Below are 13,924 nucleotides of genomic sequence, written 5' to 3' on the forward strand. Positions count from 1 at the left end.
TTCCCCAGCTGCATTGCATTCCTGTTGCAGTCCTAGCTGCTCCCAGGATGAAGTGCTTGTGTTGGTTACTACAGGAGGTTGGTGGCACCTTATTTTGGGGCGATTGGGCTCGTGGCAATGGCTGGAGCGGAATAGGTGGAATGGTATCAAATACGTCTATCCATTCCATTCGCTCCGTTTCAGCCATTATTATGAGCCATTCTCCCCTCAGCAGCCTCCACTGTTGGTTACATACCTGCTGTGTTACTTCCCCTGTAATCAGGACTATAGCCCTGCACCCAGGGAGGTTGGGTTTGAGATTAAAACCTCTATGGGATCGGTGTCCCCCTCGTGGGACGGTTGAGCTAATGTAGGCTAATGTGATTAGCATGAGGTTGCAAGTAACAAAATAAATTCCCAGGACATAGGTTTATCTGATACAGGCAGAAAGCTTAAATTCTTGTTAATCTAACTGCACTGTCCAATTTACAGTAGCTATTACAGTGAAATAATTCCATGCTATTGTTTGAGGAGAGTGCATAATTATGAACTTGAAAATGTATTAATAAACCAAATAGGCACATTTGTGCAGTCTTGATTTTGAACATATATACAATGGTTCATTGGATCAGTCTAACATTTGCACATACACTGCCATCTAGTGGCCAAAATCTAAATATGGCCTTTCTCTTGCATTTCAAAAACGCATGTTTTTTTTTCTTTGTATTATCTTTTACCAGATCTAATGTGTTATTCTCCTACATTAATTTCACATTTCCACAAGCTTCAAAGTGTTTCCTTTCAAATTATATCAAGAATATGCATATCCTTGCTTCAGGTCCTGAGCTACATGTAGTTAGATTTGGGTAAGTCCTTTTAGACGATAGTTGGGGAAAAAAGGGTCCGATCCCCAGAAGGATCGGTTGGTGAGCGCTCTGCTTGTGGTCTCAGCTTGTAATCAAGCCCTATTTCTTCTAAAGTTTAAAGTAGACCTTTCTTTCAGCCTTTGCATACTTTGAACTGTATAACTCACATGGGAGATTGGAGGTAACAGAAAAAGTACCAGCTATTCCAATATTGGAAACAAGCTTTTTAACAAGATGTATTACTTACAGTACATGTGCTCAAAAATGAAGTGACCTGCTATAACCTAACCTTTCCTTTATATCTGTGCAATATCATAAAATGTAAATATATAATCTGATCAGCCAAACATGGGTTAATTTAAACATCAGTTGAGTTTTTTATTCAATTTCATTCTGAGTTGACCCAGCAGCTGGGTCTTTTTTTAAATATAATCCATTGGTTATTTCCAGGAGGTGTGGCCTATTGGGGGCTTGGCTTTCATGTAGTTATTTTTGGCCACCTGTGAGAGTAAATGCCATTCCTGTTCATCATGTTAAGTTTGCACACTGCAACATATTTGCCTTCAATATTTTTGCCTGGTCTGATCCCTGGTCGGGTCACTCAGCATTAAGAAGATGGATTAGCGTCCTGTCTAGGAAGTGTAATTGTACGTACATTTATTTTTATTTCACCTTTATTTAACTAGGCAAGTCAAGCTGCCTCACGCTATAGAATCAGGAGATGGGCTCCTGCCCTTGTGGGCCATTCTGGCTGAGATGAGGCTTACTTGTACAAGGTTTACTTACCTACTTACTGTAAAACAGTGGCAGCAGCAGCGACTATAGTTGAAGTCATAGGTATTGTGGGTCTGAATTTGACCCCGATGCTGAGTCTCGTCCCACATTTGGCATGGGCTTGAGGGCTGACTGATTCCTCTCTCTGTTCAAAGGTGCAAAAACAATCATCAGTTGTTGGGCAAACATTGGCGTCTCAGTGTAGCCTACCATCAGCAGGCAAAGGGGTCAAAACAATTTTGTCTGGTTTTACAATGTGGGTGATCCAATGGCTTTACCATCCATTTCAAATCTGGCAGCTGTATTGTATGTTCATACCAATGAATTCACAACTGCCTTGATATTGGTTTATACGAATTACCAACATCAGACATTTTGATATAAAGACTTTAAAATTATAATATAAATAGCTTATACAGTCTTCTAAAATCATGATGGAAGCACAGGAATAGTCTTGAAAACGTGTTTATAAATGCAACATGTAAAGTGTTGGTCCTGAGTTGAAATAAAAGATACCAGAAATGTTTAATAGACACAGAAAGCTTATTTCTCTCAAATGTTGTGCACAAATTGGTTTACATCCCTGTTTTTGAGCATTTAATCTTTGCCAAAATAATCCATCCACTAGACAGGTGTGGCATATCAAGAAGCTGATTAAACAGCATGATCATTACACATGTGCACCTTGTGCTGGGGACAATAAAAGGCCATTGTGCCATTGTGCCAAAAATGTGCCATTTTTTCACATAACTCAATGCCACAGATGTCTCAAGTTTTGAGGGAGCATGCAATTGGCATGCTGACTGCAGGAATGTCCACCAGAGCTGTTGCCAGAGGATTGAATGTTCATTGCCCTACCATAAGCCACCTCCAACGTCGTTTTAGAGAATTTGGCAGTGTGTCCAACTGGCACTACCTCATGTAACCACGCCAGCCCAGGACCTTCACATCTGGTTTCTTCAGCTGCAGGATCATCTGAGACTAGCCACTTGGACAGCTGATGGACTATTTCTGTCTGTAATAAAGCCCTTTTGTGGGCAAAAACTCATTCTAATTGGCTGGGATCTCCAGTGGGTGGGCCTATGCTCTCCCAGACCCACCCAGAGATGCGCCCCTGCCCAGTCATGTGAAATCCATAGACTAGGGTCTAATTTATTAATTTAAATGACTGATTTCCTTTTATGAACTGTAACTCTGTAAAACTGTTGAAATTGTTGCATGTTGCATTTATATTTTTGTTCAAATAAGTTACACCTGCAAATTATAATACAAAAAAGTAAAGATGGTCCTATAAGTCTCAAATTATTGTAGTCCCACCAACCTGTACCAGCACCTTTTAAATTACAGACAAAAAATAGTTTTTAATATATTTTTTTGTTTTCTTATGGTAATTGACTTACAGCAGAGGTGGGCAACCTTCCACTGGACAGCCACTGGGTGGTTCAGGCTTTTGTTCTAGCCCTGCTCTAACAGACCAGATCCTACCAATCAACTGATTATCAGGAACTGGTTGGAGTTGGTCTTGAAAAATGATCTGGCCTTAATTGCCATATGTACTTTTCAATCTCTACCCTGGTCCAGCCAGAAGAGGACTGGCCACCCCTCGGAGCCATGTTCCTCTGAAGGTTTCTTCCTAGGTTTCTGCCTTCTAGGGTGTTTTTCCTAGCTTCTGTGCTTCTGATTCTGCACTGCTTGCTCTTTGGGGTTTTAGGCTGGGTATCTATGTAAAGCACTTTATGACAACTGCTGATGTAAAAAGGGCTTTATGAGAAGAAAAAAAATATTTGAAGACATGAGCGTTAACCTGGGTTGAAGAGGATGATGGCTCGGAGTTAGCCCAGCTCTGTCTTGTCCATTTGCTTGTCATTCATCTTAGACACCAGCACGGTCAGATCCCTGGAGACCACAACACAAGTGACAGTGAGGAAATGTAACAGGAAAAAACAGAGCCCAATTTTACTGCTGTATAGCCCATAATCAGCTTAATATCGAATGATTATAGTGCGCATGTAAATGTGCTGACTATGGTCCAAAATCCAAAATGTCAACCGAAACTGTTTATTTTCTTTATGAATCTTACATAACGTAATAAATCACCAAGGTTGATGTCAATAGAGAGAGATACAGTGAGAGTTAAGCCTGGATTGAATACTTTATTGTGACAACACTAATTAACCGATTATCAAGTGTTTTGTATATGGGTTTATTGTATGTGTGCATGTGTATGTATACAAGTGGTATGATGTGTGTGTGAGCATGCATGAGTATGTGTGCTATGGCGTGTGAGATGTGCTATACCTGGTCGTGGTAAGATGGTCGTCCAGTGGCAGCTCAAAGAAATGGGGGATCTTCTTGGCCACTTCACCAGGGTTGTCTGCTGCATGCAGAGATGGCGAGTATTCCTGTTACATGTATTTTAAATGTGTATTTCAATTACTTCTGAGTATTTTGTCATTTTTGAATTACATTGGGCTGAACTACAATCCCAATGTATTTTGTAACAAGATACTTTCGAGAGCTGAAATTTGCATTTTCAAAATACAAAATACTTTTCTATACTATTTTTTTTATAGCAGTTCACCTTTTGTGTCTCCCTTTCAACCTGCAAATCAAGGATAGTTGAAATCACAGTGTTAAAATAAATGGGTTAAATTAACAGTACTGGTAGTTATCCTAACCCTCAGGGCCCTCCCTCCCAAGGGGCACATTTTGTTTTTTGCCCTAGCAGTACACAGCTGATTCAAAGAATAGGCTACACCTTGTTCAGTTATGTTACCTCATTAGCTAGCTACAGCTAACAACCTGCGGTGCTTTCAGCAGGACGTCACGTTTTGGAACGTTCCAAAAGAAATGTGTATATAGAACAAACATGCCTCTCTGACATGTTGAATAAGGAATAATGTTGGCTCCATTCATGGAATTTCTATCTGCAACGTTTGAGAACGTTTTGCAACTGAACGTGGTCCTGGTAACATTATCAGTAGCCTAAATGCAAACATTTGGTGGCACAGAAAGAAAGGAAAATGGATAGCAAACAATTTAATGACTAAATCCCTCTTGCCACTGCACTAATCAAATCAAACTAAATTTACAGCACATTTCAGACATGGAATGCAACACAATGTACTTCACAGGAAAATAAAAAATAAAAACAATGAAAATAAAAATGAAATATTTACTACACAACAAACAAAAGAATAACAATTAAAACTATTGACTAAAAAGCACCCCAAGGAAAAGCAATGCTAAAAAGGTATGTTTTAAGATCTCTTTTATAAATGTCCCTCAGGTTCTCTGGTGGGCACTATATCTGACTGTATAACTGTATTTTGAGTTAATGTGGACCCAGTGACTCAGAGCAAGGGGACTCGGACTTTAGCCATAGGGACTCGTGAGTCAACCATTGGTGAATCAGACATGGACTCGGACTCGAGAACAAATCAAAATCAAATTTGATTGGTCACATACAAGTGTTTAGCAAATGTTATTGAGGGTGTACCGAAATGCATGTGCTTCTAGTTCCGACAGTGCAGCAATATCTAAAAAGTAATATCCAACAATTTCACAACAAGTACCTAATACACATAAATCTAAGTAAAGGAATGGAATTAAGAATATATAAATATATGGACGAGCAATGTCAGAGCGGCATAGATAGTATAGAATACAGTATATACATATGAGATGAGTAATGCAAGATATATAAACATTATTAAAGTGACCTTATTAAAATTGACTAGTGTTCCATTTATTAAAGTGGCCAATGATTTCAAGTCTGTGTATGTAGGCAGTAGCCTCTCTGTGCTAGTGATGGCTATTTAACAGTCTGATGACCTTGAGATAGCAGCTGTTTTTCTGTCTCTAAGTCTCAGCTTTGATGCACCTGTACTGACCTCAACTTTTGGATGATAGCGAGGTGAACAGGCAGTGCCTCTGGTGGTTGTTGTCCTTGATGATCTTTTGACATTGGGACTGAGACATTGATTGCTGTGACATTGGGTGCTGTAGGTGTCCTGGTGGGCAAGTAGTTTGCCCCAGCTGACGCGTTGTGCAGAACGCACCGTTCTCTGGAGAGTCCTGAGGTTGTGGGTGGTGCAGTTGCTGTACCAGGCGGTGATGCAGCCCGACTGGATGCTCTCAATTGTTTTTCTGTGAAAGTTTGTGAGGGTTTTAGGTGACAAGCTAAATTTCTTCAGTCTCCTGAAGTTGAAGAGGCGCTGTTGCTCCTCCTTCACCACACTGTCTATGTGGGTGGACCATTTCAGTTTTTCAGTGACATGTACGCCGCAGAACTTAAGACTTTCCACCTTCTCCACTGCTGTCACGCCGATGTGGATAGTTGGGTGCTTCCTCTGCTATGTCCTGAAGTCCACGATCATCTCCTTTGTTTTGTTGACGTTGAGTGAGAGGTTATTTTCCTGACACCACACTTCCAGAGCCCTCACCTTCTCCCTGCAGGCTGTCTTAATTGGTAGTCAAGCATACTACTGTTGTGTCGTCTGCAAACTTGATGATTGAGTTGGAGACGTCCATGGCCACACAGTCATGGGTGAACAGGGAGTACAGGAGGGGGCTGAGCACGCACCCTTGTGGGGCCCCCGTGTTGAGGATCAGCGAAGTGGAGGTGTTGTTTCCTACCTTCACCACCTGGGGGTGGCCCGTCAGGATGTCCAGGACCCAATTGCACAGGGTGGGGTTCAGACCCAGGGCCTCAAGCTTAATGATGAGCTTGGAGGGTACTATGGTGTTGAGTGCTGAGCTATAGTCAATGAACAGCATTCTTACATAGGTATTCCTCTTGTTCAGATAGGATAGGATAGTGCAGTGTGATGGCGATTGCATTGTCTGTGAATCTATTGGGGCGGTTAGCAAATTGAAGTGTGTCTAGGGTGACAGGTAAGGTGGAGGCGACATGATCCTGGACTCGTCTCTCAAAGCACTTCATGAGTGCTACTGGGCAATAGTCATGTAGTTTGCATTCTTGGGTACAGGAACAATGGTGGCCATCTTGAAGCATGTGGGGACAGAAGACTGGGATAGGGAGAGATTGTATATGTCCGTAAACACACCAGCCAGTTGGGCAGCACATATTCTGCAGCCTTGCGAGGGTTAACACGTTTAAATGTCTTACTCACGTCGGCCACGGAGAAGGAGAGCCCACAGTCCTTGGTAGCTGGCAGCGTTGGTGGCACTGTGTTATCCTCAAAGCGGGAAAAGAACGTGTTTAGTTTGTCCGGAAGCAAGACGTCGGTGTATGCGACATGGCTGGTTTTCCTTTTGTAGTCCGTGATTGTCTGTAGACCCTGCCACATATGTCTCGTGTCTGAACCGTTGAATTGTGACTCCACATTGTCTCTATACTGACGTTTTGCCTGTTTGATTGCCTTAGGGAGGGAATGACTACTCTGTATGTATTCTTCCATATTACCAGTCACCTTACCATGGTTAAATGCGGTGGTTTGCGCTTTCAGTTTTGCGCTAATGCTGTCATCTACCCATTGTTTCTGGTTAGGGTAGGTTTTAATAATCACAGTGGGTACAACATCTCCAATACACTTCTTGATAAACTCAGTAACCGTCCCAGTATATACATTGATATTATTCTCTGAAGCTACCCGGAACATATCCCAGTCCGCGTGATCAAAACAATATTGAAGCGTGGATTCCGATTGGTCAGACCAGCGTTGAATAGTCCTTAGCACGGGTACTTCCTGTTAGAGTTTCTGCCTATAGGAAGGGGGAGCAAAATGCAGTCGTGGTCAGATTGCTGAAAAGGGGGTGGGGAGGGCCTTGTATGCGTCCCGGAAGTTAGAATAACAATGGTAGAGTGTTTTTCCAGCCCGCGTATTAAAATCAATATGCTGATAGAATTTAGGTAACCTTGTCCTCAAATCTGCTTTGTTAAAGTGCCCAGCTACAATAAATGCAGCCTCAGGATATATGGTTATCAGTTTGCATAAAGTCCATTGAAGTTCCTTGAGGGCAGTCGTGGTATCGACTTGAGGGGGGATATACACGGCTGTGACAATAACCGAAGAGAATTCTCTTGGGAGATAATACGGTTGGAATTTGATCGTGAGGGATTCTAGGGTTGGGTGAACAAAAGGACTTGAGTTCCTGTATGTCATTACAATTACACCATGAGTCGTTAATCATGAAACATACAGTTGAAGTCAGAAGTTTACATAGCCAAATACATTTAAACTCGGTTTTTCACAATTCCTGACATTTAATCCTAATAAAGATTCCCTGTTTTAGGTCAGTTAGGATCACCACTTTATTTTAAGAATGTGAAATGTCAGAATAATAGTAGAGAGAATGATTTATTTCAGCTTTAATTTCTTTCATCACATTCCCAGTGGGTCAGCAGTTTACATACACTCAATTAGTATTTGGTAGCATTGCCTTTAAATTGTTTAACTTGGGTCAAACATTTCTGGTAGCCTTCCATAAGCTTCCCACAATAAGTTGGGTCAATTTTGGCCGCCTATGGCTATTCTTCAACATAAATGCGTAAAACTACGTCACAATGCTGTAGACACCTTGGGGAACACGTAGAAAGTGTATGCTCGTTGATGGTACATTCACAGCTGAATAGGGAGTCATTGGAACGCAGCGCTTTCAAAACCTGGGGCACTTCCGGATTGGATTTTTCTCAGGCTTGCGCCCGCAACATCAGTTCTGTTATACTCACAGACAATATCTTTACAGTTTTGGAAACGTTAGAATGTTTTCTATCCAAAGCTGTCAATTGTATGCATATTCTAGCATCTTCTCCTGACAAAATATCCCGTTTAAAACGGGAACGTTTTTTTTCTCCAAAAATGAAAATACTGCCCCCTAACACCTTAATGACTCCAACCTAAGTGTATGTAAACTTCCGACTTCAACTGTGCACCCCCATCCTTCTTCTTCCCGGAGAGATGTTTATTCCTGTCGGCGCGATGAACTGAGAATCCAAATGGCTGGACTGACTCCGACAGTATATCCCGAGTGAGCCATGTTTCCGTGAAACAGAGTATGTTACAGTCCCTGATGTCTCTTTGGAAAGTAACCATTGTCCTATTCTCGTCAACTTTGTTTTCCAGGGACTGAATGTTAGCGAGTAATATACTCAGAAGCGGTGTGTTGTGTGTGCCTTCTAAGTCTGACCAGAAGACCGCTCCGAATCCCTCTTCTCCGCCGCCGTTGTTTCGGCCTCTGGAATCAGTTCAATTTCCCTGGGTGTTGCAAACAAAGCATCCGCTTTGGGAAAGTCGTATTCCTGGTCGTTATGCTGATATGTTACCGCCGCTCTGATATCTAATAGCTCTTCCCGGCTATATGTAATAACACATAGCCCAGAAAATGTTAACACTGTAAGAAATATTACTCAAAAAAACAAAATACTGCAAAGTTTCCTAAGGACTAGAAGCGAGGCAGCCCTCTCTGTCAGTGCCATTATGGTTGGGACTCTATTCGGACTCGAGGTTTAGTGATACGACTATATCACTGGGCGAAACAGTCATTAGCTCCCGTTCAAAGTCATTAACCTCCATTCTACTTTTGGAGATCGATATGGCAGTGGCATCTGTGCAATGCTGGCAATAACAATGGCAATGACGTGACCGAGTGATGGAGGTGCAACCCATTGTGCGACTCTCTCTCTCTCTCTGCGAGTTTCTGTTTGTTTTGTACACTGTTAGCCATTTTTTTTATTTTATCAGTAACTTACTGTATTAATCAACAATAGATACTGTATAAACTGAATACAGTATATTACCATAGATTGCACAGTACCAGACCAGAAGACCACCCCAGAACCCAAACCCTGATGACAGCAAACACGACCCCCAAACCCCCCTATCCCCTCCAAGAAACAGTTTCCCTCTCCTAGACCCCTCACCATACCATAACTTCTCCCCTCAGCCCATTGCTACCCCTGATCGCTCCTTCCTGCCCCCACTGTCCTTTATCCCCCCTCCCTGCCACCAACTGCCCCTGACTCCCATACACTCACCCTGCTCCTTAGTGACCAAGATCCCTCCCTGCCCCTGTTCCCGTATAGCAGCAAGCCAGAAAGACCCCCTGGACATTCTGAGCCACCTTTACCATCTTCACCACCTTCACCAACCTATCACCCTCCATCTGGACATTTTATGTTGCCACCAGGTAGTCAGTGGGAAGGATCCGCTCGAAGATCTCATCCAAATCTGCAATGACATAAGCAACACCGGACCTGGACACTCTTCATAACCCATTATGACCCTGGCAATATCCACCCTCAACACCAGAAGCATTCGGTTCCCAGATATATGACAGACTTTGCTGGGACACCTCTCCAATATCCCGGCAGCCATCTATCTTCTCCAGGAGTGCAGCATCCCATAAAAGGAGATGGATGCACTCCTGAAGGAGGAGTGGACCCTGGGGGGCTCTCTCTGGTCAGGCTCCAACACCGCCAGAGCAGACAGTGTTGGCATATTGGTTACCAAGCCCTACCTCCAACTGAAATCCAGCAGTTTAGTCGAGAGCGGGAGAATCCTGGACTTAGACCTCGAGATTCAGAGTTTGCCCCTGATGGTCATCAATGTGTACCAACGTGGCCAAGAGAGTATCCCTCTTCAAACGGCTTCAGTCACTCCTGCTCATCTCCCACACCAGTGCCCTCCAAGACAAAGACTGCAGTAGGCCCAGGAGAGAATGTAGCACACAGGAACTACAAAAAATCATCAATGATGCCTCCCTTACAGATGCAGGTGGCACCTCCCCTCCAACATCAATGTGGGTGAGTTCCTCTGGTGCATCCTACTCCAGGATTGACATGTTCTTGCTCTCGCCAGGTCTGAGAATGTTCTCCCTGACAAGCCAAGCGGTGCAGACCACAAGATGATGACTGTGTCCTTAGATTGGGAAGGCCTAGTGAGAGTAGGTAGGGAGGATGAATACATCTATCCTAGCAGTCCAGCTCTACTTCTCCAGACACTACCTGGAGTGGAGAACCTTGAAAGAGCTATTTGACTCCCAGAGTGGTGGGAAATGGTAAAGGCCAGGGCCAAGGGCTACTTTGGGGGAATAGGGTGGAGGAAAGCTAGGGAGAAGAGGGACAGTTTTGAACACCACAACAAGGCCCTCCAACGTCTTAGCCCCCTCCAGCTAGAGGAGTGGAATTGTGGCCCAAGAGCTGGCTAAAACAAAAAAAAGAAGATGCAGCACAAGTCAAAATTCCAGGGTCTGGAGGAGGAGAAATGCATCTACTTCTTCTTTCGCCAAGCACGGTCAAAGCAAAAACACATCCTTTCCCTGTACAGCAACCAAGGGGACTCTGTGACCAACAGTGATGACATTTTGGGGGTGGCCAGGTAGTTCTACAGTAGGCTGTATGACATCAAGCCTACCGACGAGGCCCTTATGGCCACCATCCTAGATGGTGTAGACAGATTCACTGAGGGTGGCTACAGCGAGAACCCTGACCTAAGAGGAGCTCACGAGGTCTGTGGACTTCTTGAACAGACACAAAGCACCAGGACCGGACGGGATCCCAGGAATATTCTATCAGACCTTCTGGAATCTCCTCAAGGACAACATGGCAGAGGTCTTCAGAGCAGTATACAGGGAAAAGAGGGTGGGTACATGGGACAGAGTATGGTTATGGACATCGATTAAGGCAGCCCCAAGCACCTCTCTGATTCAGAGGGGTTGGGTTCAATGCGCAAGACACATTTTAGTTGGATGCATTCAGTTGTGCAACTGACCAGGTATTCTCATTCCCTTTCCATCTCTTATCCTCAAGAAAGAGGACCTCAAGGACCTCCGAACTTTCGCCCCATCAACCTCCTCTCCTTCGACTACAAAATCATGACCAAGGCCCTCACCAAATGGTTCCAGACACACCCCTCAGTAATAGCCCCACACCAGACCTGCAGCATCCTTGATAGGTCCATCAATGACAACCTGCTCCTGGTGAAAGATCTCATCCTGCACTCCCTGGAGGGGAGGTCCCCTTTGGGCCTTCTCAGCCTAGACCAGGAGAAGGCTTTTGACAGGTATAGCTATGGCTTCCTCCAGAGGGTGCTAACCAGATTAACTTTCCCCAACACATCATCCACTGGTCCGAACACTGCTACGAAAATATCACAAGCAGAGTTCTGTTAAAGAACACTCTCACAGACCCATTCCCCAACAGATCCGGCATATGCCAAGGTTGCCCCCTAGCCCCTCTGCTGTACATCATCTACCCAGATGATGATGTTCACCTTTGTCTGTGGAAGCCAGATGAAATGACTCAAGCACATAACCTTGTACAAAGCAGTTGAGAATGGGGGGAAGGTGGTCCCAGGCATCCTTAAAAATTCTTGTTCACCTAACTTCATTGTCCGAGTTACAATAGGCTTTACAGCGAAAGCATGACATGTGATTGTTTGAGAACTGCGACCCACATCAACATATTTTTCCACCGGCACAGGCTTCATAAAATCACAAATAGTGATTTAAATATTCATTTACTTTTTGAAAATCTTGCTCTGATTTGCAATCCAAAGGGTCCCAGCTACAACATGTATTTGTCGTTTTGTTAGATAAAATCCTTCTTTATATCGCAAAAGGTCTGTTTAGTTGGTGCCATTGATTTGAGTAATCCACTCGTTCAACATGCAGAGAAAGGAATCCAAAAAGCGACCGCTAAACTTTGTTAAAACAAGTCAAAATATATTTATATTTAATCCTCAGGTACCCTAAAATGTTCAATAGGAAAGCAAAATTAGCAGGTGCGCGTCCACTTCGTTGAGCGCATAGACTGATTTCCAACTCTGACTCCCAGTCCTAAAACTCAAAATTCTTCCTTGTTTGGGAAGAAACAAGCCTGAAACTTTGAACAAAGACTGATGACATCTAGTGTAAACCATAGGAATTGTAATCTGGGAGCTGGAATTGCATATGCCCCTATGCTTTCCATTGTAAGAGCATGGGCTCTCAAAAACAAAATCTGGTTGGTTTTTCTTTGGATTTTCTCCCACCATATCAATTGTGTTATAGTCTCATACATTATTTTAACATTTCTACAAACTTCAAAGTGTTTTCTATCCAATAATACTAAATATATGCATATCCTGGCTTCTGGGCCTGAGTAAGAGGCAGTTTACTTTGGGAAAGTCAGTCAGACAGGAAGTGGAGAAAAATAAACCCTAGCCTGAAGAAGTTTTAACATCATTAGGGCACATGGTCTATACAGATTGGTCTCCTACATCCACAGACAGTAAAGCCAGCTACTTCGAATTGTACTTTGTCACCCCCATCCCCAGAACCCCGAGGAGGAGGATCACTTATCCTTCTCAGGGATCACGCCATCACAGACTTCCACAAAGACCCGGACCAGGTGAGGGCAGTATGGGGGGTGGCAAGATGAAAGGACATCAACATGTAAACATGCGCCCTCTGTGCCGCCCAGACCAATACCATGGACACATTCTCTACTCCCCCTTCTCACTCTCTATTTCTCTCTACCTCCCTCTAATTGTTTTATTTTTAATTTAACCTTTATTTAACTAGGCAAGTCAGTTAAGAACAAATTCTTAATTCACAATGACAGCCTACCCCAGCCAAACCCAGACGACACTGGGACAATTGTGCGCCACCCTATGACTCACAATCATGGCCGGAGCACCAGACAAAGCATGGAGGAGGGACCAAACATCTAACCTTCACCCGGAATGAGCAGAACACAGGGGAATGCCACCATTGAACTCCGGGTCTAGGGCTCCCTATTGTGTCTGCTTGCTCCTCAGGTTGTCCTTCCTCCCCTCTGCAGGCCCAGTCACAGCACCAGCATCCACCCAGTACCCGGTTTCCAGCACTAGACCACCAGATGAGACGTGGAGGAAATACCAAAGATCAGACCTTCACCAGGAGAGAGCAGGCCACAGGAGAGTACTATCATTGACCTATGGGTCTGGAGCTACCTTGTGGGTCTGCTTGCTCTTCTTCTTCTTCTTTGGGTTTGCGGATTGCATCCAACTTTTAAGGTGCATACACAGTGCTGAAGTGTGAGGCCAGTCACAACCTACCTACAATAAATTATTTTCATTATTCATGTTCCTAAAAGGAAAAAATTGCACCACTATTTAATAAAAAATATAAAAATCACCACCCATTCCACTATTTTCCCCCTAACTGATTCGTACACCCACCCCAACATCTCTTTTCTGTGATTTACCTGCCATTTCTGCAGTACAGTTGATAATCAATGCAATGAATGCTATAAGAAGCCAACCTTACCCAAAGCACAAATTCGTATCACTCTGTATTGTACTCTAGGTCTACTTACTCAC

General features: G+C 43.6%; 1 long non-coding RNA gene across 1 annotated transcript; it reads right to left on the reverse strand.

Moving 5' to 3' along the window:
• Positions 1-756: 756 nt before the first annotated feature.
• Positions 757-4,758, reverse strand: LOC109896829 (uncharacterized). The gene is made up of 3 exons (XR_004210946.1): positions 3,918-4,758; positions 3,424-3,515; positions 757-1,764 (listed from the first exon to the last, which is right to left on the reverse strand). It is a non-coding gene; the product is annotated as an uncharacterized LOC109896829 (long non-coding RNA).
• Positions 4,759-13,924: the final 9,166 nt, after the last annotated feature.

Source organism: Oncorhynchus kisutch, linkage group LG9 (assembly GCF_002021735.2).
Source record: "Oncorhynchus kisutch isolate 150728-3 linkage group LG9, Okis_V2, whole genome shotgun sequence".
NCBI classification, from domain to species: domain Eukaryota; kingdom Metazoa; phylum Chordata; class Actinopteri; order Salmoniformes; family Salmonidae; genus Oncorhynchus; species Oncorhynchus kisutch.